The following is a 6,000-nucleotide window of genomic DNA, read 5'->3' as shown; positions in this document are numbered from 1 at the left end:
CCCTTTCTTCCATTTGATCGCATCGGCTCCTGAGGCTTCTGCATTCTTCACGTAGTTCTCGAGCCTTGGTTTTCAGCTCCATCAGCTCCTTTAAGCACTTCTCTGTGTTGGTTATTCTAGTTATACATTCTTCTAAGTTTTTTTCAAAGTTTTCAACTTCTTTGCCTTTGGTTTGAATATCCTCTCGTAGCTCGGAGTAATTTGATCATCTGAAGCCTTCTTCTCTCAGCTTGTCGAAGTCATTCTCCGTCCAGCTTTGTTCCGTTGCTGGTGAGGAACTGCATTCCTTTGGAGGAGGAGAGGCACTCTGCTTTTTAGAGTTTCCAGTTTTTCTGCTCTGTTTTTTCCCCATCTTTGTGATTTTATCCACTTTTGGTCTTTGATGATGGTGATGTACAGATGGGTTTTTGGTGTGGATGTCCTTTCTGTTTGTTAGTTTTCCTTCTAACAGACAGGACCCTCAGCTGCAGGTTTGTTGGATTACCCGGCCGGCCGTGTGAGGTGTCAGTCTGCCCCTGCTGGGGGGTGTCTCCCAGTTAGGCTGCTTGGGGGTCAGGGGTCAGGGACCCACTTGAGGAGGCTGTCTGCCCGTTCTCAGATCTCCAGCTGCATGCTGGGAGAACCACTGCTCTCCTCAAAGCTGTCAGACAGGGACATTTAAGTCTGCAGAGGTTACTGCTGTCCTTTTGTTTGTCTGTGCCCTGCCCCCAGAGGTGGAGCCTACAGAGGCAGGCAAGCCTTCTTGAGTTGTGGTGGGCTCCACCCAGTTCGAGCTTCCAGGCTGCTTTGTTTACCTAAGGGAGCCTGGGCAATGGCGGGCGCCCCTCCCCCAGCGTGGCTGCCGCCTTGCTGTTTGATCTCAGACTGCTGTGCTAGCAATCAGCGAGACTCCGTGGGCGTAGGACCCTCTGAGCCAGGTGTGGGCTATAATCTCCTGGCGCACCGTTTCCTAAGCCCATCAGAAAAGCACAGTATTCGGGTGGGAGTGGTCCGATTTTCCAGGTGCTGTCTGCCACCCCTGGAAAGGGAACTCCCTGACCCTTTCCACTTCCCAAGTGAGGCAATGCCTCGCCCTGCTTCGGCTGGGGCATGGTGCGCTCACCCACTGACCTGCGCCCACTGTCTGGCACTCCCTAGTGAGATGAACACGGTACCTCAGATGGAAATGCAGAAATCACCCGTCTTCTGCGTCGCTCACGCTGGGAGCTGTAGACCGGAGCTGTTCCTATTCGGCCACCTTCGAAACTAAAACACATTGTTTTAAAGTATATAAAAACACGCACTTTCTTGACTTAGTGAACCTGATTTAAACATTTTTGATAATTAAGTCACTGACAGTGCCTCAGGGTGGCTATACTGACAGTTGCTTCTCACCACTCTGTGCTCTATCCGACTGTTAGGTTTTGTCTGCTCTTCTACTAATTAAGGCTACAAAGAGCATCCCTGAGTGTGAGATTATTTCTTTTATATTTCACATTAGTTTTAGATATGCCTAAGGTTGTTGCTGGGCCAACAGGGTTATAATTTTTTTTTAATCCTTCCAAAAATGTTCCCAAAATGCAGCACAAATTTTTACCACATTGTTTCCAGGTTATAATTCTTTGAAACTCTTCAAATGTAATTCCTAAGGATGAATTTAACAATCAGCTGGTAACTGAGAAGCTGGGAGATCTGCAAGGAAGGTTCTTGTGAGAGGACGATGAAGATGGAGAGCACCGAACCAGGAGAGGAAGGATATGAAGAATGACGGCATCTCAAAGGGAAGAAGTTACACGCTTTGTGCATTGCAAGCAACGGTGTGCTGGTAAAAGCTTAATAACCAGTTCTCCAGAGAAGAAAAGGAGAACCCTGATTTGTAGCATTGGCCAAGGTGGAAATAGTCCTGCTACACCCCATTTCAAGTCACAGGATGCAGTTGAAAAACTGCGCACCTTTGGGTTTGTGACCCAGAAGAAACTGTCCTCTAGAATACACTGACTGCAAGGGACCAGGGGACCACTGGGAGGGACAGTGAAATATGCATCCCTGGATATGGTGTGCTGCCGTCCTCCGCTCGTATCATGCAACAGTCTGGACACTTAAAGGCCCCCTAAACAGAGGTCTCAGGACCTGAATGCCCTTGTGGTCTCTCAAACATGGGACAATTGAACAGACCCCACGGGAAAATGTCGTATACTTGGGGGTAGCAGTGTCCCCAGGCACTAGCATGTGCTCTCATCTTTTCATAAGGTTGTCACATCTCATTGCCTAGTCACAGTCTTTTATTGGTCCTAATATATGCCTACCAAATTAGAAGCTCCTAGGTCAAAGGAATAATGGCTCATTATGAGTGACAGTCAGTGGTTGATTATTTTGGCATGCAGTTCTTGGCACTATGATTAAAAATGGACCCAGAAAGGGGGAAAGACTTCTCAGTGGACCGTATTTTCAGTGTTTTACCTAATGGTAGCCAAACAGCATGACATACCCAAAAGCCAGAGGTTAAAATTTCAACGAAAAGATGGCAGCAAATGGATTCTTACTCTAGTCACTTATTTCATTTGGCTTTAGAAAGTGTCTCCTCATGCTCTTTTTTTCAGCGTTTGGAAACACTCTTAAATTGTTCACAATATGGCATTGCTTTATTTCTCTAACAAATTTGGAAAAATTGTAAAACATTAGGGAAATGCTGATGATTGAACCATTTTACCTTCTCATGAAAACTTGATGTTCTATCTAAAACAGAGATTGCCAGTTTATTAATCATGCTTTTTTATTTTCTATATTTCTGATGCTTTGATATCTGGATGACCCTGGAGGCATCCTATCCAGATTAGCCTACTTTTAAAAGCAGTAAATGACGCCCTGTGAGCACACCTCGTGTATGCAAACCACTCAACCCAGCACCCACCTCCTCCCCCACCTTCTCTCTCAGGTTCTCACCATCTAGGCCACCATCTTCCTTCCCTAATCATTCCAGGGCCAGGCACCAGATGTCCAGAGATAGCCCTCGTGTCCCAGAGCCTGCTGAAATTATCCAAGCTAGCCAATCCTAAACCTGCTTGCCCTGACTTGCCTTGCCTTTCCTGCAGAAGCCACATGATAAAGGCTCTTGTGCAGGTTTCTCCCCTCCTCTCTCAGCCTCCTCACTGATCCTTGTACTTCCCTGGGTGGCCCCACCTGGCATTGCATGCCCCCTCCTCTTAGGAACTGTAACAGCTAACTTTTCAAAGGTAGCCCTCTCCTGATCTGTTGGTTTCACCATACCTGAATAATAATAAAACCTACATTTTAAAAAAGCCAGTTTCTCTCAATACCCATATTTCTCTTCTTAATAAAAAATCCCCAACTTCTAGATAAGCGTATGGCCTCCAAGATAAAAAAAGACCAAGCCTTTGCTGATTCTCCCTGGCTATTAGCAGTGGCCACGTGAATCAGGTCAGCTGCTTGCTTACAGTGCTCTCCCAAGTGCTGTGGAGGATTCATGCTTTCTTCTGAGTGCCTTCTCTAGCTGCAGAGGATTTGATGGCTGGGGTTCCAGCAGTCATCATGGGCCATTAGGATGCAGCCCACACTCACATCCTAGAACTATCTAGGATGGGGAAGATGAATTATCTAAATAATCTGGATAGCTCATGATTTCGTGGAGCCATGGACTCCTTTCATGGAACAAATAATGAAAACCTGTTTTTTAAGTAACTATTATTTGATGTTTTTCTGTTGTACTCAGCTAGACTTCATCACAGATAATGCACTATCCTTAATGGAAGAAAAACCATAATACCTGTCTGTCAAGGTAGTCATTGTGTCTCAAAAATATGTCATTTGATCTTGCTACTGATATTATCAATATCTAAAAGAAAACAGTTTTACCCATCTGTAACATCAAAACCATGGTAAGTGCCTTTCCCTTCAAGGGTCACCATGCTCAGTGCTGAAAATCAGGGTGCTCAATCAATCCTCTGCCCCTCCACCTGTTTTCCTAAACATAGCAGACCACAACATGTTGGTGGACATGATTTAGTTATGTTCACAACTTTCACTATTTCCTTGAACAAGAAATAATACATCAAGAGCAGGAGGCGTATTGTTAATCAGCAATTGCTCTGCAAAATAAAGCAGCATGTGATCTGGCATTTAAGTAAAATCTTCCCTTTTCATGCCAGTCATCATGAGTCCCCGCTGCACCTGACCCCAGTGTACTTTCTACGGCCCATATCCTCTATTAATAAATAAACACTAATTAAACAAATAACAATAACAGAACATCTTCTTACATGGCATGGATTCTCTGTTGACCACTCATATGTTCCACCAGCATATGACGAGCTGATCCAAGCATTAAACAGAATCAGCTAACACCCTATTGCTGTGCTCTTCCACATTGTGTGCTTTTAATGTTACATGATATCCAACAATAAGTAAAGGAATTTTAACCAAAGACCAATTGTTCTTTCTCTCTGAGAAATTTTGCAAAAAACTTTGAGTTTGGTTTTATAGGTCTCTGTTATATTACTTATGTCTCTTTCTGCTACAAAATATATAACTTTGGGTTGTTTTTCTTTTAAAAACTCATTTATTTCACACTGCTACAAAATATATAACTTGGGTTATTTATCTTCTTTTAAAAACTCATTTATTTCAAATTTTGCACAGTATTACTTTGCATTTGTTCTGTTAAAAAATAAGATCTTGATTGGTGTACCAGTAGTGGTAGAAGTTTAATGAATTGATCAACTTTCATAAAGATCAATGCATTGTCATGAGGAATCCAGACCCAAAATATCAAATCTTCAGATATTTTTGTCTTATCTCCTATACACACTTTTTTTTGGCATGGGGGACATTTAAAATTTTTCTAAATTTTTATTTCAATAGGTTTTGGGGGAACAGATCGTGTTTGGTTAGATGAATAAATTCTTTAGTGGTAATTTCTGAAATTTTGGTATACCCATCACCCTAAGCAGTATACACTGTACCCAATGTGTAGTCTTTTATCCTTTATCCCCCTTCCACCCTATCCCCCGAGTCCCCAAAATCTACTGTGTCATTCTTATGCTTTTGGGTCCTCATAGCTTAGCTCCCACTTAAGAGTGAGAACATACAATGTCTGGTTTTCCAAGTTACTTCACGTAGCATAATGGTCTCCAATTCTATCCGGGTCGCTGCAAATGCCATTATTTTGTTCCTTTTTATGACTGAGTAGTATTTCATGGGATATATATATACGTATATACATATATACGTATATACGTATATATATATGTATACACACACACACATACACACACACACACACACACACACACACACAGAGACCACATTTTCTTTATCGACTGATTGATAAGCATTTGGGCTGGTTCCATATTTTTGCAATTGCAAATTGTGCTGCTATAAACATGCGTGTGCAGGTATCTTTTTTGTATAATGACTTCTTTTCCTCTGGGTAGATACCCAGAAGTGGGATTGCTAGATCAAATGGTAGATCTACTTTTAGTTCTTTAGGGAATCTCCACACTGTTTTCCATTGTGGTCGTGTACTAGTTTACATTTTTTTGACTTAGAAAATTATCATACTCACAGACTGACAGATGGACTGTAGGCACAGAAAGCTTCACGGTGCTTTATGACATTATAAGTTTAGTATTTTGCTACTATTTTATCTTGACCTTCATGATTCACTGAACCAAGAGTTAGGAATATAAAGGAAAAACGCAATTTAACAAACATAAGAAAGTACATGCAACAAACATGAAAATACACTAGCTGTCATGTCAAAACCCTGCTCACTTCAGTAGGGATGGCACCAGGTTCAAGAGACTAAAGAGACCTAGAGCCAGCAAATGAGACATAGGGTTTTATTTGGGGAATTTTAAATACAGGGAGAGTCCAGTGGTGGTGGGCTGAACAGGAGAACCACAATCCCTGGCAAAAAGCATGCAGTTGATTGAGCACCCTCACTGAGCACCTTCCCTCAGCAACCTCCATATGACAACCTTCATTTCTTAAATTATTGCTGTC

This window comes from Pongo pygmaeus, chromosome 13 (genome assembly GCF_028885625.2).
Source record: "Pongo pygmaeus isolate AG05252 chromosome 13, NHGRI_mPonPyg2-v2.0_pri, whole genome shotgun sequence".
Classification (NCBI taxonomy): domain Eukaryota; kingdom Metazoa; phylum Chordata; class Mammalia; order Primates; family Hominidae; genus Pongo; species Pongo pygmaeus.
Note: the sequence above shows the minus strand (reverse complement) of the source record.